The sequence below is a fragment of the Carex rostrata genome, chromosome 4, assembly GCF_964058835.1.
Source record: "Carex rostrata chromosome 4, lpCarRost1.2, whole genome shotgun sequence".
Lineage (NCBI taxonomy): Eukaryota > Viridiplantae > Streptophyta > Magnoliopsida > Poales > Cyperaceae > Carex > Carex rostrata.
In genome coordinates, this window is record NC_135921.1 from 5,613,056 (window position 1) to 5,635,732 (window position 22,677).

A 22,677-nucleotide genomic window follows, 5' to 3' on the forward strand; every position below is an offset into this window, starting at 1 on the left:
CTAAAATTTTAAACTCAAACGGTGCGTTGATGCAGCGGATATGAATTCCATGATTCCATCAAAGTAGTGACTAGTGTTTGGGTTATGTTCTCTCCAGTTAAAGCAATAGATCACTAGTGCGTTTTGAGGGTTAAATGGAGAGAAAGCTTTCCGGGCTCAGAGCTCAAATTTAGAACTGGATATCCAATAGATTCTTGGTCTAATTGTTGCCCAAAAATATTAAAATATTTTTTTTTTGTCATTAAAAATGAGCATCATTCTTTATTACTCCTTTTTCATTTAATATAAAATTTAAGCAAAAATATATATTTTAAACCTTCTCTTCAAGTACACGCATATTTTTAATTATCATGAAGTGAGGAATTCTAGAGGTGATGCATAAGTTGAAATACTTATCTTTAGATCTGATAAAAGTAATCAAGTCCGAAATATGTAAAAAAAAAAAAAAAAAAGTTGATCAATATTATAATCCTTTTATATAGTTCAGGAACTTCATCTTCCTACGTACGTAAGTCTTTCTAATTGGACTAAAAACCTTTAGCAAACTAATATATATTAATATTATGGTCCATCTCTAAACTGATATTTTGTTTGTTTTTGTCAAATTATTTTAATCAGAAAGACGAAAAACATTAATCACAAGAAAAATTCAGATATGCTAGATACCTCACTTTTTTTCGAAATAATAGCATTAATTTAATTTAATTTAATTTAATTCAATAATAATTATATTTCATAAAGTAGCAGCAAGCTAATCAAATTTCAAATTAAGTTTTTTGAATAATCACCTTGGATTGTTGAAAATTTTAGTCTTCAATTTTAAAATTCGATAAAAAAAAAAGAAATCAATTTGTAACACGATAAATTTATCAAATTTGGATTTTTTTTTTTTAGTTATTTATATACTAATTCGAAGTTCATTAGGAAAAAGAAATGTGATTTTAGTTCATCGAAGATAAGCACCGTTGTAAATGTCTTCGGTCCTTGTGCATGATATAATGAAAAATTAAAGTAAAAAATAAATTAACTAAACTTTTTTGTGAATGGCCATGGTCGATGGAGATTCATTAGTCCAATTTGATTGTGAAATTGGTATTTGGCTGATATATTAAGGGTTCTGTAAAAAAAAAAATATATAATCTGTGGTACCTAAACATGTATTTTTATTATCAACTCTAAACATGTATTAAAAACTTGTAACAAACCCACAAATGCATTTAATAATGTTTGTAAGTTAAATTCTCCACATATCAGTATTGGGCCTTACGTAAGACAAAGAATCTATTTTGGGCCTAAAGGCTACAATAGTGATAATAAATTATAAATTACCTTTTGATTTTTATTTTATTTACCATGAGATTGGAATTAAATTCCTTCAGGTAACTCTCAATGCGAGCACTCAATTTCAAACATACAATCTCTCACATAATGAGTACTTAGTCATTAGACTAAACATGATTATCTAGTACCTTTTAATTTGTTATCAATATTAGCAGGTTAGTTCTTTCAAAAAAAATATATATTAACAGGTTAACCATGAAGTACAAATCAGTGTTGTAAAAACGCCCGTGACGGCCGATTAATCGGTGACATGTTTGTGGTGGAAAATGTTTAATCGGCCATTTTTCCCGATTAATCGGCCGTTTTACCGATTAATTGGCCGTTTTACCGATTAATTAGCCGATTATTCCCGATTATTCCCGATTATTCCCGTTTATTCCTGTTTATTCCAAAAAAAAATTTAATATTTTTTTTTCAAATTGACTTTTTTTTTATATGATAATGTGTGATAATAAGTTTTATAAATCATGTATTGCAGTTTTGTTTGTGCTTGAACATACATTCAATATTTTTTATATATGTTTTTTATTCTTACTTTAAAATTTATTAATTTTTCTTCTATTTATTTATCATATATTTTTCTTACTAATTACTGATGTAATTTTTCAATTAATATAACATATTCATTTATGAAACTAAGTTGGTGTTATAAACTAAATTTAGTGATTTTATGTTGGAATGTTTCATTTCTTTTAGATAATATGTTATTAGTATTTGAAAAAGATTTAACTCTTGAATTTATTTTTTCATTAAATAAATGTGTTACTGACACATGTAAAGTGCTTATGCGTTAAAAAAAATAAGTGTAGTGTTATGTTATAATAATAATAAAATTAAGTTAAATTAAGTTTATTTGATAAGTTTAATGAGTTGAATAAATTATAATATATATACATAAATTTAATAAAAACGTTAAATTGCCCGCATAATTCCGATTAATCACTTGGCGGCACCCCGTCCGTCCGACGACCGCATACCGTTATTTACAACACTAGTACAAATATATATATTACTCGGACATTCTGACTAATAATATTGATTTTTTTTATAAATGGCAAAAAATAACGCTACTTATTTGAAATTTTTTATCTAATAATATAATCTACGGAGCAGCTTTTTTAGTACCAGAACAGAGTTCTGACGCTGCACAAGGCGTATGAAATGCTTCTTCATAAGCAAACTATGACAAACTCGGTACAACCCCCTCCGGTAGGTTCTGGGCTACTCTGTGGCGATCTCAGGATGTAATTCCCCATGCCAAGATGTTTATTTGGAAGGCCGTGCATGCTGTTCTTCCTCTTGCAGCTGTATTGCATAGAAAGATCCCTGCTATTGATGATTCATGTTCATCAACCCCCTCCGGTAGGTTCTGGGCTACTCTGTGGCGATCTCAGGATGTAATTCCCCATGCCAAGATGTTTATTTGGAAGGCCGTGCATGCTGTTCTTCCTCTTGCAGCTGTATTGCATAGAAAGATCCCTGCTATTGATGATTCATGTTCATCAACCCCCTCCGGTAGGTTCTGGGCTACTCTGTGGCGATCTCAGGATGTAATTCCCCATGCCAAGATGTTTATTTGGAAGGCCGTGCATGCTGTTCTTCCTCTTGCAGCTGTATTGCATAGAAAGATCCCTGCTATTGATGATTCATGTTCATTGTGTGGTCAGTCGGAAGAGACGGTACAACACATGCAAGAGCCATTTGGTTTGATACTTTGATTCTCCCCTTGCGTTCCGATCTGATTCTCTGCCACTCGCGGATGTACCGGTCATGATTTCCAATTTGTGGCAGTTGCTCGGTAAGAATAATATTGCTTCTTTGATGATTTTCTTATGGTTTATTTGGAAGTCCCAATGTGCCCGGATATATAGTGATACAGCCCCGACCCACACGCGTCTGATATATTACAAATTAATGAAAACCCTAATGCAGAATATTCAATGTACTATCCCATGGTTACAGGTACTGATTAGTGTGAACTGGCAAGCGCATGTGGAGGTCATGGAAATTTGGGGAATACTGCAGCGGTTTAAGGAGTTCAGATGCTCTTACATTCAAAGGGAAGCTCTACCCTGATAATCTTGCATATCAGGGTAGAGCTGTAAAGTTCAGCTATGTACGTAGGATATATATACCTTTTCCTTATTTGTGCAAATGTAAGCTCTGTACTGGTAAATTTGAAATCAATGTGAGCCTACGGGCATTGCAAATAAATAAATAAATGGATTTTTATTTTCGTAAGATGATATAAAAAAAAAATCAAGATTTTCAATTTTAAATATCCTCCGACCACGTTTCGGCTCTATAATCTTCCACATGAAGGACCTTGCAAACGGCTTTATTTTTAAAATTTTACATTATACCGTCCCGTAAAAATTGCATAAGCACACTTTACCCAAATTGTTTTAGAAAATCCACCCTACTTTTGAAAGATAAATGGACAAGTAACAAAATTATAGCATTGAGACTATGAGAGTACTTTCTGTGATTTTAATTTTTTGAAAAGAGGCATACAGAAATACCGCTCGTTCGTGCTGATCCTTGGATACAATTGCATTGTTGGTTGGGAGAAACACCAACAACCAAATTGTACCAAGGCTAGATTGAATGATTAGTTGAAATATTTGATTCTTTTATTGAGATTTGGTTTGAAGTTGGGTTTGTGTTTAATCAATCAATAAATAAATAAATAACAGTTGGGGTTGTGGGCTGGCGCTGCATGTGGTTTTGGAATAATCAAATTTTCAATGCAAAACAGGCAACTGGCATCGCAGAAACTATGGAAATATATAGTTATATTTAAATGGATATTTTTATATGTATATGAATATATTTTTTTTCTTTGATTCAGTCCTAATAACTAGGAAATTTATATAAGTCAATAAGTCAATCAGTCAGAGATGTCAATAATTGAAAGTCTTAAAATCACCGAGCTGACGCAAACAAGTGGGCCCACTATGTTGAAGTCACCCAAAGAATAATGTATAAATTTGATCTCCTGTGGGCTGTGGCCACTATTATGATACTGAAACTGAATGGATAGGTCACAGACTCACAGGCATAGTTACAAATGAATTATTTGGATTCGGTTCAGCGAGATCAAAAATTCGTGATTCAGGAATAATTCGGATATAATTCGGGTATGATTTAGAATTTCCGGAGCAGAGATCTCAGTCTTGCAAGAGAGCAAAAAACCCAAAAAAAATGTTTGGGGAAAAATTCGGGAAAAATCACAAATAATTTGTAAAATTCGGAAGAAAATTTGCGAATTATTCGAATTTAATTCGGTCAAAGTTTAGTTAACTGAATAATTTGTTGTTCAGTTCGATATTACAAAAAAATATGAATTATTCAGGTTTAATTCGCAAATAATTTACGAATCTTGTGGCTATGGTGACAGTAACTCCTATGCATTATCAATTTCAAAACCAAACTTTAGAAGTATTTGTGATTTTTAATCCTTATTTTAGAGTATGACTGATAAATTGGTCTTTTTCTTCATTTTATATTCTTTGCAATGTATTAGTATTTTTCTTCATTTGAAATTCATATCCCTTAATGCCCACCTTTCAAAATCAATTTATGTTCCTCATTTTTTGTATGGATTTAATTTCAATTTTTACCATTTGAAATAAAATTGTTGGGTAGATAAATTTTACTGCAAACTAAAACACTAAAATACTAAAATACGAAAATTATTATGAGGGATCTAATTAAACCATTTTATGGTGACACATCTTGACACCATATTTTTATAAGTCATTTTTTGTAATTTCAAAATTCAATTAGTCGATCCGAACCGTTCAACGTGATGTCCATATTAAAATGTGCTTGAACACCGAATTTTACATTTTTTGAAAATTTATTACTATTTATTTTTTAAAAAAAATTGCTGCTTTTCAACAGTCCAAAATTACCTGAAAACAACAATTTTGTACGCATCTTAATAAATACTAAAAAAATTCCAAAAAATATAAAATTTGGTCTCCAAGCACATTTTAATATGGAGATCATATTGAACGATTCGGATCATCTGTTTAAATTTTAAAATAACAAGAATAACTTATAAAAATATGATATCAAGGTATTCACTACAAAATAGTGTAATTGAATCCTTCTCAATAATTATTCTGGCATTAGAAATTGAATTTTTTTTTCATAAACCATAATTTATAAAACGAATTTTACGGAACCAATATGATTGGTTTTTTTTTTTCAAAAACCATAAGGATCGTATGGTCCCTACGGTCTCCAAAATTGCAATTTTTCAGACCGTAGGGACCATACGGTCTTACCATTTTTTTTTAAAACAGAAATTTTTAAATTTTTTTTTATTTTCTGTATTAAAATATTAGAAATATTGAATATATTACTTTGAAAATAGATGAAATATAATATAATTTGATTTATTAGAAAGATGGCAACAAATAACCCGGATCAATATTTTTCAGATCGGATTTTTTGCGGCTGTAGGAAAAATTAATATATTTCTTTATGTGTTATTGGAAAAAAAAATGCTTAGATTCTGAGTTATTGATCCCGGTTCAAAAGTCACTTCTAGGTAATTCAGAAAATATTGTGATCCTTCTAGTACATTTAATTTATGAAAAGTTGTATCTATTTTTGAAAAAAAAAACAAAAAATTTAAGTTATTTAATGATTGTTATTCAAAAATAATTCTTAAAACAGATACAACTTTTTATAAATTAAATGTACTAGAAGAATCACAATATTTTCTGAATTACCTAGAAGTGACTTTTGAACCGGGATCAATAACTCAGAATCTAAGCATTTTTATTTTTTTCCAATAACACATAAAGAAATATATTAATTTTTCTTACAGCCGCGAAAAATCCGATCTGAAAAATATTGATCCGGTTTATTTGTTGCAGCCTTTCTAATAAATCAAATTATATTATATTTCATCTATTTTCAAAGAAATATATTCAATATTTCTAATATTTTAATACAAAAAATAAAAAAATTTAAAAAATTTAAAAAATTTATGTTTTAAAAAAAAATGGTAAGACCGTATGGTTCCTACGGTTTGAAAAAATGCAATTTTGGAGACCGTAGGGACCATACGGTCCTTATGATTTTTGGAAAAAAAAATCATATTAGTTCCATAAAATTCGTTTTATTAATTATAATTTATGAAAAAAATTCGTAGAAATTTCAAAAGCTCCTCTGTTCAACGCAGACTAGACTTGTGCACTATTGATCCGGAGACCTCTGACAAAGAAATCTGTCCTGAAAAGATCACTAAAATGGAAAAGAACAAATACAGTGCCCAGTGGGGCTCGTTCTCTAAATTTGGTGCAGATTCATACAGCTGAGGTTGTTTATCGGTTCAGTTCGATTCAAATCAAACTAAAATTGACAATTTAAAGTTTTATTTGGTTTTTAAAAATCAAACCTAATTGAACTGAAATATAATCAAAATCAAATAAGAACCGAATCAAAATATAATCAAAATTGAATAAGAACCGAGTTGAACAAATTGAAGTAAATTTCGATTTGTTCAATTGAACTGAAATAGGATATTAATCATAAAAAATAAATATTTTTTGTTAATTTGTTGTATTTTATAAAAGACAAATTAGAATTTTTGTTTGACTCGGTTTAACCAGTTTTAAATCAAAAACCGAACCAAGCAATATATATTTTTGTCTTAATTTTTGAATTTATTTAAATGAATTGTTCCAACGGGGGATGAGTTTAAAATTTTCGATCAATTCGGTCTAACTAGTTTTAAATTTTCTAAACCGTACTGCACCGAACGATTAAACCGATTTTAAAAATAAACCGAACTAATCCTTTTAACCAGAAAAACCGAACCATTTAAACCGAACTATCTCAGTTCGATTTAAAACTGATTAAACTAGACCTGATAAACAACCCTACATACAGGCATACAGCAATACAGGTCATGGCTCAAGTAAAACTTTTATTTATAGAAATTATCTACCAATATTATAAAAAAAAAAAAATTAGATGGTGTGTGGTAAAATTTCAATCTCATTCTTCCTCGCTCATTTCTAAAAGAACTGAATAATATTTGTGTGTAACAGCGATTGACATGTTTGCACCAAATTTAGATGGTTCATACAATCTATTTATTTCTTATATTATTTTAAAATATTTTTTATTAATAAAAAAAATCCGGGTCAAGCCAACCAAGCTTGAAAAATTGTGGTCCGTGGACCCAAAATAGTGACATCTAAATTTGTTGACTCAGATGCGCTCCCCATGTTGACTCTTCATGGGCCCACTATGGCCCAAAAAACGTGTGTGAAGACATCTAATTTGTTTAGAAACTATAAAGAGACTTATTTGAAAATTCAAAACAGATGTAAACAGCAAGTTTAAAGTTTGTTCAGCATCAGGTAGCCACTACATTCATTTTCTCATTATTTTGAATAAATAATGCAACTTGACATTTGACAGTTTTTTTTTTTTTTTTTCAAATTTAAATTATTTGAAGACTAGTCCGTACTACTTAATCCATTGAAAAACTGAAAATTGCTTATAAAAGTCACAGATAGATAGTTTGGTTCTCAATTTCTTACTGGTTTTTAAATTGTGAAAGCAACTAACTTGAGATTAGTCAGGCTTTCCGAGATTAATTAATTGGAAAATTTTATAAAATATTTGCAATAGTTTAAATAATATTATTTTTAACAAAATTTTCTTCGGGATCACAAGAACCTCCCATTCTTTTTTTCATTCTCCCTCACTTGCACATTATTCTTTCAATTTTTTAATAATTTTAGATTGTAACTTTTCCATAATAAAAATTTAATAATTTCAACATTTCATATTTAAATAAAATGTAGCTCCATATTTTAGAATATTATTTATGAAATTTTGCAGTTAAATAAATACAAAGTTAATTGAATGACCCTTCAAAAACTTCAAGTGTAAGATATTAAGTTTGTACGCAAAATTTTGAACATATTATAATCCTTCAAGCTTCAATTTTGATGTTAAATTATGTTGAATTAAAAAAAGTGCCTATTTTTAAATTTAATAGGAAATAGGTATTTGAAAAAGGAAAATTTTAAAATATGAAAAACTTAAATCAATTTAAAAACCGTATTAAATCTAATTGTCAACTAAGAACTAACCTTTGAAACAATGGCAAAGCCACATGGTCTCTGACGTGGGAAGTTGTGGATTCAAAACTAAGATGGAGGAAATCATTTGTTGTAATTATGGGGGTATGAAATTTGGAGGCTTGACCTCCATCTTTCTTTCATAAAAAAAAAATATATAATTGTCATATAAAAAAATACCCATTTAGGAAATAGGTATTTAAAATGTAAAATTTTAAAATATGAAAAACTTAAATCGAATTAAATCTAATTGTCAACTAAAGACGAATTTATTTTAAGAATCAAATTTAAAAACTATTTCTATTGCCATTAAATTCTAAATTTCAAAATTTTAAATATAACATTTTGATATTTCTAATAATATGTTCACATAAAACTAATTTTAAAAATTAGTTTTCCGAATTGGAAGCAATACATTCTGACTTCTCAAATTTTAAACTTGATGCAATTACAAAGCATTCAAAATGTTGAAGGTACAAATATAATATTTTGTGCTTCATTTTTCATTTTTTTAAGATGTCATCCATTTGACATTGTATTTTGATTAAGTATAATAATTTGATAATAATTTTCCTAAATATGAAGCTAAAACTTTGAACTATATATAAAATGTTGAAAATATATAAAATTTATTAAGAAAATTGTAAACGTATGAAGAGAAAATGTACAAGTAAAGGTAAAGGAAACAAAATGAAGGGAGGTGTATACAGTGGCGGTGCCACAGCGCCACAGGGGTAGGCAGCTGTCTACTCCTGGAATTTTTTTTTTTTGACTAGGTTCTTCGATGGGTCTTGCCTACCCCTGGATTTGATTCTGCCTACCTCTAGATTCAATTCGGAGTAGCGATTGTCAGTTCATATTTCAGAGATGGTTTGTGAGTCGTGTAATCTAATTAGGAAAGAAAGATATTTTTAAATCTTTGTTCAATTCGGAAATGCACATGCAATTTTACAACCGATTCGATGCAATTTGGTAGGTGGGTGGAGGCGAAAAGAGAATTGTGGAGTTGATTCGAATCCAAATCCGTTTAGAAAAAATATCCAAATCCAATTTCTGCTCACTCCTGACTCAAATTCTGTCTACGCCACTTGGTGTACATATATAAACTTTATGGGACTCATAATATATGTATTTTTTTTAAATAAAGATAAGAATATTTTATCAAACTACAATAAAGCATGCAAGGATATATATTCTACTAAATTTTCTTTGACTACAAGTCACCGCCTACCTACTGGTTTTTATCAAAAAAAAAAAAAAAAAAGTCATCGCCAAGTCAGCCACTTATAAAAAAGATCTTTTTGTTTTATTCGTAGGCCCATGACACGCATGCACAGAAAAAGGTGTTGCTCAAAAATTATTTTCTAATTAACAGTTTTACCTTTTTATTCCAGCGCATGACAACAAACAAAGCATTATTTTGTCTCCGTCGTACTAGCAGTTAACTTCCTCACGTTCACATATAATCATACTGAAATTTGAGTAAAGCTTAGGTAGATAGCATAAGGTCTTTCACATATTTTCTGTAGGAAATTTAAATTTCTGCACGCCAATTATTCAATAGTGAGGAAATCAATGTAGAACACGCCAATTTAAAATATTTTGCTCTTGATGTTTTTCTCATCCATTTCACATTGTTTTTGAATTAAAAAAAAAAATGAAAGTCTTCCCTATCAACTTTTATATAAAGATTAAAACCTAAAATTTTAAAAATACGAAGAAAAAATGTACAAGGAAAAGATAAATAAAGGAAAGGCTACATATATAAAGTTTATGGGACTCATAATATAAAATTTTGTTAAAAATTTAAATGTAAGAATATTTTATCCAACAACAATGAAACAAGGATATGTTACTAAATTTTCTTTGACTAGAAGTCACTGCCAAGTCATCAACCTATAAAAAGATTCTTTTATTTATTTATTTATTTTTCCCGTAGGCCTATGGGAGTATGGGACGCATCCCGCATGCACAGAAAAAGGTAAACTAAAAAAATAATTGTCGTAACAATTTTGTCTCTACTCTCTTTATAAATTCCAGCACATTGACAACGAAATATAACTAATTAGCTAGGCCAGATATGGCATACAATGTAACCCAGAGTTCGCTAGCTGTTAACTTCCTCTAACAAATAGTCATATTTTGATTTTATTCATGAACCTAAGCGCCCCACATGTCTGTAATGTAATCCCTTGCTCATGAATCTAAGACAAACAGCTAGCTGCACGACGGAAGAAACGTAGAGGAACAGAAAGAGAAATGTTGGAGAGTTTATAATCTAAATGAGAGGTGAATACGGGTATCAGTCAAATGTTGTCAGACTTTCGCTTCTCTCATCTCTTGAAATTCATTTGCTTCTCATGGACTTGGTATTTGGTAGAACATGCACACGGGAGAATGTACAAATTGTCCTTCATTTTCAAACCAACAAACAAAATATCCCTCTTCACATATTATTAACAAAATGTCTTTGTGAGCTCCACTTTCTCTTTCCTTTTCTCTCTCTCTCACTTCTCCTCATTTACTCTCCATTATTTTTTATTTAAAATTGAGAGTTATGCAACATACCAACAAATATAAAACACATTTCATTGTTGCATAATATGTTGTGTTTTATTTAAGAAACCAATCTCCTTATGCAATTTTTTTATTTTAAATGGAGGATTATACAATAGACCATAAAATATAAAACGCATCAAGATTGGTTTATTATTTAATGTTGGTGATTAAATTGCTTTCAATGTAAAAATTGTAATAAAATTATTTATTATTAAGTTATTAATATTTTCTACTAGATCCATGAAATATGTAGCAAATATTATTTTCTTAATATTTTGTACTTTATCCATAAAGTTTGTAGGATGTAGCAGATATTTATTAATTTTTTTTGTTGCTGATTAAATTGCATTGAGATTGTTTCATGAAGTGTTAAATTAGCTCCATGACATGAATTAAAATGAATGACACCCCCATACATTCTTTGTACCAGCTTGAAATGTGCAGTAGGAAAAAAATATTTTACCAGAAACGACAATTGAAATTTAAATAGTTGAATTTAACATAACAACAGTAGTTAAAAGGATGATTAAAAATATTATAAGTAATGATATAAAACGCATATGTTCCTGCTCTGTACGCAAGCTTGAAAAACGATATAACAAAAATAATAAACTAATATTGATGCGATGAAGTACAAAATATTTGCGACAAAAAATTCATATTTGCTACAAAAATAATAAACTAATTTAACACATCATGAAACAATCTCAATGCAATTTAATCAGCAACAAAAAAAATTAATAAATATCTGCTACATCCTACAAACTTTATGGATAAAGTACAAAATATTAAGAAAATAATATTCGCTACAAACTTCATGAATCTAGTAGAAAATATTAATAACATAATAATAAATAATTTTATTACAATTTTTAAATTGAAAGCAATTTAATGACCAACATTAAATAATAAACCAATCTTGATGCATTTTATATTTTATGATCTGTTGTATAATCCTCCATTTGAAATAAAAAAAAACTGCATACAGAGATTGGTTTATTAAATAAAACACGACAAATTATGCAACAAGGAAATGTGTTTATATTTGTTGGTATATTGCATAACCCTCCATTTTAAATAAAAAATGATGGAGAGTAAATGAGGAGAAATGAGAGGGAGAGAAAAGGGAAGAGAAAGTAGAGCCCACAAGGGCATTTTGTTAATAATTTATGAAGAGGGGTATTTTGTTTGTTGGTTTGAAAATGAAGGGCAATTTGTACATTCTCCCCATGCACACCTTAATTGGTTAAAGGTTCTCTTTAAACCATGTTTAAACAATGGAAATTGCAAATAGGCGTAGGAGCTGTTGGATATTTCTTCAATTTTCTTCAATAAAAACATTGTGAAGCTCGCTCTAAGAATCTAATATGGCAGTATGTTTTAAATTTCTTTTTGGGCGTGTTCAATAAAAATGGAATAGAGAAATAAAGTGGAAGAGAAGTTTTATTTCTGACAAAAAAGAAAAGAATTGAGTTGAATTATGTAATTGAGAAAAGTGAAATTAAGTTTGAAATTTTACAGTTAATCTCCTGTTGTTTACTTTTTTTGTCTCTCCTTTATTTTATTACAAGTCAATTCTCTATTCCATGAAGATAGTGGAATAGAGAAATTAATTTTTTTTTTCAAGATATAGATTTGATTCATTTTTCAATACTTTTTCACTATGAACCGAACAAGGACGGAATAGTACGAAATAGAAACCTATTCCAAATTCCTCTTTTCCTCTGTTCTTTAATTGTTCCATGTGTTGCCGAACGGGTCGTTCGGCGAGAGAAAAATAGAGAAATTTGGTAGAATTAGTCTTTATTCTCATAGAACAAACTCATAATTTGTCTAATTAGAGAAAAAGAAATATAGCACTCTTCCAAACCAATTCCAGAAAAGGTTTGGAATTGAATTTTGAGCCAGAATAGTGAGTAGGTCGAGACTTTTTTACCCTCATTTGATCTTCATCTACGTTGACGTGTCATTCCTATTCATTTTCTATTGTCCCAGCCTCTTTTTCTTCGTCGATTCTGAGTCCAATCTCCAGCGATTTTTCGAGAGAACACTAGATTAAAAATTAAGATAGTACTTTTCTCAATTTTCTCTTTCAAATGAGATCCACAATGTCTTGAATCTTTGTTCTCAATTTTCTCTTTCAAATTAGGAGAGTACTCTTTCAAATTTTCTCTTCTCAAATTTCTCTTTCAAATGAGATCCAACAATAAATTATAATGAATCTTTTTATTCTTAATCTTTGTTCTTCTATTTTTTTTAAACCTTGACAGGAGTGATATTTTAAAAGTATAATTTTCTTATCGTCCAGAATTTTGCAATAAAACATGTGTTCTTATGCTATTTTGCCTATTGTGAATAGGTCCTTGAGAGAGCGATCCGCTGCAACAAATAAAAATTTCAATTTGACAAGTTAAATAATCAAAATTGGAAAGGTAAGAAAATTGATAACATATATTCTTTTAATACTAAATAGTAAGAACTGTAACATTGTTAGAATTTTTTTTTTGAAAATATGACAGTAGCTGGATGTGATATCTGTAGAGGTCTAGGCCTATTAGACAAATGTAACGTGGTTAGAGAGACAATTCGGTCTTCTAGATGTGATATCTGTATGCTGCAAGAAACAAAATTAAATGATATTTCTTTGAGCTATGTGAGGAATTTTTTAACTTCTTATTTTTCTCCTGATTGTGTATTTAACTTTGCTGATAACACTAAGGGTGGTATTTTAATTGCCTGGAAGAGGCATTATACCCTACTCAGAAGTTGGTCAACTGCTCATACTACATCAGCATTACTGTTAAATCAGAAAACTGGCCTAGATTTCTGTTGTATAGTGGTGTATCGTCCAACAGTTGACAGTGACAAACCCCAATTCATTGAGGAGTTAAAATATCTGGTCACACTAATTCAATGGCCTTGGATTGTGGCTGGAGATTTTAAGTTAGTAAGATGGATGATTGATCGTTCGGGGGGTACGAGGGCATCTCCTTTAATGGATCTTTTTAACGACCTCATTCAGACAACAACCTTGGTAGACATACCACTAAAAAACAGATCTTTCACATGGTCTAACAAGAGACCGCAACCTTCTTTTTTTAGAATTGATAGAGCCCTAACAACATCTGAATGGCAACTTCATTTCCCTATAATAACTCTAGAGGCTCTCGAAATGATAGTCTCATACCATACACCTTTGGTTCTGACCTTTAAAAACAATGCCCCAAGACCTAACCGCTTTAAGCTTGAGTTATTTTGGTTCAAATATGACATGCCTCGTCATATGGTTCAGCTGTTATGGGAGGGGTTAGATAACCAACCTCAAATGTGTATTCAAAATTTCCACCATAATACACAAGTCTTACATCGAGCGTTGTCAACATGGCATAAACATGCTTTTAATGATATGGAGAAAAGACTAATATTTTGCAAAAATGTTATCCTTTTCTTTGACAGGATTGAGGAAAAGAGGTCTTTGGCTAGGTATGAATTCATGCTAAGGTGTAGGGTCAAAGAGAAGGCCTATGAATTGACAAATAACATCAAGGAAAGGTGGATGCAAAGGTCCCGATGTAATTGGCTGCAACATGGGGATAAAAACACACACTTTTTTCATGCAAAGGCCTCGGCGAGGAGTAGTGCTAACAGTGTGGTCTCAATTCAGCAAGGAGAGAATTTGGTCACTGATCCAATCCAAATTCAGCAAGCTTTCCTCAGTCAGGTGCAACAGCTACTGGGAATCCAACATGAAACCTTGATGTTTGACCCAACAGCCCTGTACAATCAAAGCAGTGACCTGCTAAATTTAGATGACCCATTTACCCGTGAAGAGGTAGAGGTTGCAGTCAATAACCTAGCCAAAAACAAGGCATCGGGGCTGGATGGAATCCCGAATGAGTTTTTAAAGATATATTGGCCACATTTGAGGGAGCAGATCATGGCTATTGTCGAAGGGTTCTATTATGGTCAAATGCAATTGAAGGAGATTAACAAAGCCAATGTGGTTATGATTCCAAAGAAGGAATCACCCGTATCGGTAGGGGATTTTCGGCCGATTAGTGTGATCAACATCATTCCCAAATTGTTTTCTAAAGTCCTAGCCAATTGACTCAAAGCCAAGATGCCGGATCTGATATCTTGCAATCAAACAACTTTCATTCAAGGGAGGCAAATAACGGATAACTTCGTTGCTACAAGAGAGCTCCTGCAACAAATAGCAAGCTCTAAAAATTCAGCAATCTTTTTGAAAATAGACTTTGCCAAAGCGCTCGACTCGGTAAATTGAGATTTTTTTAATAAAAGTCATGCAAGCAAGAGGCTTCCCATTCAAATGGATACTTTGGATCAAAGAACTGTTGCAATCGGCCTCCTCAAGGGTGCTGGTCAATGGGGAAGCATCAGAATTTTTCTGTCACAAACGAGGTCTTCGACAAGGTGATCCACTATCACCTCTTTTGTTCAACTTAGCGGCTGATGTGTTTCAGCAAATGATTGTTGAAGTCAACAAATCCTTGACTGGTGGGGTCTCTAGGAAAATAAGGGACTCCCTTCTTGCATTTCAATATGCGGATGACACGGCGGTCATTGCAAGGGCTGATATATCCTCACTTATTTCCCTAAAATTGATCATAGGGTTGTTTGCTTCAATTTCGGGTCTTAAAGTCAATTTCGAAAAAAGCATATTCATTCATTTGAATGTGAGTCAGGGAGACATGGCATGGGTTCAAGCAATTGTAGGTTGCACTAAATCTGATTTTCCAGTACAGTATTTGGGGTTACCCTCTACTGTTAAGAGACCTACCAGAGACCTATTTATGCCGTTGATAGAAAGGGTTGAGAGGAAATTAGGCGGTTGGAAAGGAAAGCTTATTTCAAAAGGAGGAAGGCTGTAGCTTGTGCAAGTAGTATTATCGTCCATTCCTGTGTACCACATGATGTGCTTCTGTCTAGCGCAATGGGTTGTACAGCGAATAGACAAGATAAGAAGACAGTTCCTATGGGGTTCATCGATGGATGACAGGAGGGAAATTTCGCTAATTAATTGGCCGGCAGTGTGCATGCCCAAAAAATGGGGTGGCCTAGGGATTTCTAACCTAAACATCACGAATATCTCGTTGCTGATCAGATGGTTATGGAAATTGTATGATGACCCTCATTCTGTTTAGACAAGGGTAAACAATTCAATCCATAGGAGACATGTCAGAGATAGCCGAGTGAGAATTTGGTTAAAAGAAGGGTCTTTTTTATGGAACCTATTACAAAAAATGAGTGCTCTATGTGCTTGGAGTACTGGTTGGGAAGTCGGGGACGGGACAGCTATATCCTACTGGTTTGATTCCTGGGAAGGCATCCCTAGAAGTCAATTTGATGCGATAGATATCACAAGACCAATGGTGTCACTCCGAGAAGCATGGCCTACACGGCACCAGGTGGACCCTTCACTGCATGGCTCCGTTCAGGTGGAATTCAATTCCAATAAGGATCAAATTAAGTGGAATTGGACCAAAGATGGATGTTATTCTGCAAGCTCGATTTGCAAAGTAATAGGCGGAGAGGGCTTGATTAGATGGCATTTCAATTCTCTATGGAAAAGTAAAACATGATGAGTATTTTGGGGCTATAGAATTATGCTTTGATTACTCTTTTATGCCTTTAAATTTATTACCTTCAATACCCAAATAAAGGTTTGTTGTAAGCGCACAACCTATCGATGTAGTACTTAGGGTGTCGAACCACAAGGAGTACGTTTAAATTCTATGCTTAAACTTTAATAATTAATTTTAGAAAATAAAATAAAGTAAAGTGCAATAAAAGTAAATTAGGGGGGTTTGTTCTAACAATTCCTAAGTTTTGGGTTCAATACCCGAGAGAGAGAAATTTAAAACAATTAAAGTAAATAAAGGAAATAAAGATTGGTTTACTTTCAAGTAAAGGAGATCTAGGGGTATTCGGTCTACAATTCCTTACTAATTCTATCTATTCGGTATTTGTTTAAGTTCATGTATGATTTAATGAGGTTTCTAACCTAATATGTCATTAAGGGTCACTTTCGTGAATTAATAACGTGTCTAAGTAATTCGGACTTCACGATTAGGTCCTTCACTCTAGCTACCTAGACCATAAGCTCTTGTTAGTCTCTCCTCTCCTCAAATATTGGTACTTCACGATTAAGTCCATCATACCAATACCCGATTCGATTTGAGATGTCCTAATTAGGGTTTGGCTTCACGGTTAGGTCCTTCACCAAGTTTCTAACCTTAATTTCTGTAGTTCCGGCTTAGATTACAAATTGGTTAGATCCTAATACAAACCTAGGATATTTGCATTCATAATTTGGTACTATCCTATTGATCCTAGTCAATTTTAGTTCTTTCGAATCCAAAACGGGATAACTACAATTCAAGTACTAATTATGTAATTAACACAAATGATAAATCACAGAAATTAACATCAAATCCCATAAAAACAATCATAACAAAAACAAATAACCGAATAAGATACAATTAAACAAGTTCATGCATTGACCTAAACCCTTAGAGAGAGATCTACTCCCTCATGGAGAGATCCATTACAAAAGTTGGCAAAAATAAGAAGAAATGAAATAAAGAAATTATTACACCCTTTCTTGGATCAAAACCCTCAATCTTACCGACTTCTTGCTCGAATCTCCTTCTTCTCCCTCCTTGAAAAGCTTTCCTTGGTTGTAGAATTTTACGCTAAGTGTGTGTTTCCTTAGAAATGGACATGCATCAAGGGTGAGAGAGAGAGAGATGAGAATGGATGTGTTTGAATGAGAATGAACCTCATCTTTTATAACCAAGGGCTATGCCCAATTAAGAGGATAGGAAGTGGAGTTAGTGGGTGCTATATTTGGATTGTTTTCCAGGTTGCCTTGTCCACATTTGGCTGTCAAAACACGTCCTTGGTGCGCTAAAAATAGAAACCGTGTTGAAAATGCGTATTTATGGCTGTCTGCGGGTCCAGGCGTCCGCACTAATCTCAAATTTCCTTTTTAAGTTTCCCATGTCGTAGATCTTCTCGCTAGCTTTCCAAAAAGTGGTCATATGCCTAAAACGGAGTTACGAGTCAAAAGTTATGACTGTTTTAAGTTCAGGCTCCAGTTATGCGTTCTGCTACAGTGCGGCCGGCCACCCGCACTGGTGCTACACTGCGTCCAGATTTTGGCCGCATCAAAATCCGTGCATCTGGACGGATTTTGATGAATAACTTATTATACATTTTTAAAATTAGCGTGCGTCCAGAAATCCATCTAAGTACTTAGTGCGGCCGTATCGCAAACCGTGCGGCCGCACTGGACATTTTTCTTCGTTTTTCTTCATTTTCTGCAAATTAAAACCAAACAAACACAGTAACTTGATCCTAGGTGTATTCTATTCACTTTATATTCAAAATACAAGATATTTGATATTATTTCGTGATAAAAATTAGATCGAATGTGTATATAATTTAGGTCTACCAAAACACCACCCACTGTTAGAATATTTGCTTACATGCTGCTACAGGTAAAGATTCTCACAAGAGAAGCGCTGATTAAGAGGGGTATGAGAGTAGACAGTAACTGTGTGCTATGTGCGATTGCCCAGTGGAATCCCAATTACACCTTATTTTGTATGTCCAGTGGCTGTACATGTTTGGTTCAAAGTTTCTTCTTTACTTGGGACAATTATCACTAGTGGAAAAACATGAATCAGGATCGGCTATATGAAACAACCGATACTAATACCTATCTGGATCGGTTTTCTGAACAAAACCTATCCTAAAAACTAATCATATCGGGTTTTTTAGTCAACCGATCCTAATTTGTGAACTATCAGGATCAGTTTTTTATAAAATCCGATCCTGATACTATCAGGATCAGTTCTTAGAAAAAACCGATCCTAATAGGATCAGTTGTTTAGAAAAACCGATCCTAATATGTAATTCATGTTAGTATGTTTTCTTGTAACTTAATTTTTTTCATGTTATATGTAATTTAGTATCTTATTTTTTTTTCATGTTACATGTACTCAAATTTTAATATTTCTAAAGCATGTCATAATATTGGTTCCTAAAGTATTAATATTTCTTATGCAAGTCATAAATTATTTTAATAAATAACCTTATAATTATCTAATAAATTATTTCATAAAATTTATCTTATAAATTAGAACATAAAGAAGGTAATATATTATATTAGAAATTAACTTATAAGTTATTGTATCTTACAAATTGTTCCTAAAAGATGGGTTATTTTTTTTAATAAATTATCTTATTAAATATAAGTTACAAAAATTTGTAACATCAAATAAGTATATAAAAAGTCAGATATTTATTTATTTTTTATATTTTTAATCCAATAAAGAAATAATAAAATTAATTAGAAGAATTTATTTTTTTAAAGTATCTGGAACGGTTCTGTCTAAACAACCGATCCAGATAACTATCTGGATCGGTTCTCTGTTAAAAACCGATCCAAATAACTATCTGGATCGGTTCTCTGTTAAAAACGATAACTATCTGGATCGGTTATTATATAAAGAACCGATTCAGATGTTATTTTTCTTTCAAATTTTCTTTTCATGTTATAAAAGTAAATTACATATAAAAACAGAGAGCAAAATGTAACCTTGATTTATTTAGAATTGTTGCATGTCATGGTAGTTATTATAGTGGTTCCGATACTAATATGCGTATATAACCGATCCTGATTCTATATTTTCCACTAGTTTATATACAAGTGTGCTGGTTCGGCACATGAGGTTTGGGAGAACTCCTGGGAACTGGTACGCTCACAGGGGGGGTATGTCATATAAAGAATGGTCGGTTTGTTTTATATGCACGGCCTGGAATATTTGGAAGGGCAGAAATGATGTTATTTTCAGAGGGTCTACACCAAGACCTGACTCAATTGCCTTCCGAGCATGGCAGAAGACGAAGATGTGGATTAGATATTGCTAAATGGATATCCAACAGTGATGCGTTATATTTGTAATTTTTGATAGTTGCTTTATATTTGTAATCTCTTTTGTAAGATGTGAACTTTCTCTCTTAATACAATTACATGGCAGCTTCTGCCAGGTCTTCAAAAAAAAGACAAGATGACAGTAGCTGTCATGGAAACATTGTTAAAATTTGGACCCAGAAATAGATCATAACCATAACATCCTGCCTATAAATTATAATTACATATTTACATGGCAAGATTAGTTTCTTTGAAGGCATTATAATTATTATTTAGATCTTTTCTGTGTAAATTTAATTTTTTTTACGGCGCCAATTCAATTCAATAGTGAGGAAATCAATTAATGTAAAACAAGCCTGCTTTGATGTTTACAGCTGCAAAAAAGCTATGATTCTTATAATTTAGTGTAAGGAAATTAAAAAGTTAACTGTTTCTGTAATTCATATTATTGAACTTATTAAATTTAAAGATAAAAATAGGGACATGTCACATGATCCCTATTTTTTTATCAAAATTTTAAAAGATAAGTACAAATAAGTAATACACAACATGCATATAATTAAGTAATTGATCAACTTGTTAGTACACTTGTTATCAATAGCCGTTACTGCTTATTAATTTGTGGATACTTTTTGCGAGAGAAAAAGCAAATTTATGACGGTACTCCCTCGCGAAAAGTACAGTCGCAAAAAGAAAAAGCTGAAGAATGAGAGTAGTCCGTCGCAAAAAGTCATTTTTTTATCCTCGCGAAAGGTGTCTCATTCTTGTTGTGTTGCTTATAGTATACAATAGGCATGTCAATGGATCGGGTTCAGACCTTTCAACCTACTCGGGTCGAAATTATTGTCCCGTATCCGACCTGCATGTACTGGTCATGTTAATTTCAACCTGACTCGAATGGATAACATGTCGACGTCGATCCTTAATTACTTATTTATTAATTATTTTAAATTTATTTATGCAACTTAATTTTAATTAATAGGGTCGGGTTTGTTCGAACCCGATCCGACTTGTTTTGGGTCAAAAATCAAGATCCGGAGCCGACTTATTTAACCTTCTGAGTAAATTCGAATCGGATTAAATTAATCAGATGAGTCAGTCTGACATTAAGATCCCTAATATCCAGTTAGTATTGCTTTCACTTCACGTGTGTATGAGTGTATGGTGCATAAGTGCATTCTTATCCCCTTACACGATAATCACCATTGTAGCATGTACAATTGATTTATTATTATTATTAATTAGGAGATGTTGCATAAAGGCCCTACAAAATCTCAATATACTATTTAAAAATCCATTGGATATCTGTCTCTATAGCTCACCAAAAATAAAAGTACCTCATAATTATAGTAAAAAATTTAATGTTTATATTCATCACATTATCTTGGTAAAAACTAAGAATTAAATTTAAATTGTTCAAAGACTACTACCATATAGAGGCAATACATTATGATGGTAATTTTTATTTTACTTACGAAAATTTTCAAAAAATTTTTTCCTTGAAATAACCCAAAATCAAGAGAGAAATTGCAACCAATTCTTCATGCTACAAACATAAAAATCTTATATAGAGCGCAATGTATTCCAAAAAAATCTTTAGTCCGAATGATTACTTACTATTAATTAGAATAGGCTTTTTTTTATTTATAAATTTATAAGTTTCAAATGACAGTCTTTAAAAATCCAGGCAATGAGAAAAATTCACTGCATATCAAAAGTTATAATTATATTCAGTTTTTTAAACTTACACTACATTCTGATTCTGACTCTTATAGAATAGTTTTTTTTATTAAATGATCCGGTACTCTCTAGTGATTTTAATATTATATTCTCGAGAATTAAATCTGCGATCTCTTCGTAAAGAGACGGGACTCGTGCCACTACATAATCCCACGGTTCATTTATAGTATAGTTAATAAATTACCTGTAATTATATTTGCACCGACAAAACAGTGTATAACTATTTCTCACATGGCTACATTAATGAGTTAGGCTAATATGACACTAGTGTTATATCAAACTAAATAACACCACATCTTAAACCCTTAGATCTGCTTTAAGATTCGTACTATCCGCTTTTACTGTTCAAGCACTTCATTTTGTACGAATCTTAAAGCAGATCTAAGGGTTTAAGATGTGGTGTTATTTAGTTTGATATAACACTAGTGTCATATTAGCCTAACTCTACATTAATTCTAATTGAGCTCATAATGTTCTTACTCACCAAATGTTCTAATTGAGCTCATAACATAAATTCTTTGTTAGAAGTTAGAAGTTAGATACTTAGAAACATATCCTTGAATGCTTGATTATCATAATGTTTGATAAAATTATGTTTACATACACAAACATATGATTATTAAATTTAATCTTCACATGGCACATCCCTAGTGACCGTTACTTGTAAAATAAAAATCTAGTTAATTGGATAAATGAAATATTTAAAGGAGAGCAAGCTGTCTGCCGACCGTTGTACATACATCTAAGCAAACCAATCAATCAATCAACAAATTGTTCCAACCGTTGCATTTGTTTATTACTTAATTTCATTATGCGTGTAGTTCAAAATATATATCATAGTCAACGCTCAGTATGAGTTCAGGTTGACACCAGCCCGTGACCCCATGTGTGCAATGCAACTTGCTCATATCATATGATTAGTACCAATAATAACAGTAATGTTTCATATTAATATTGATT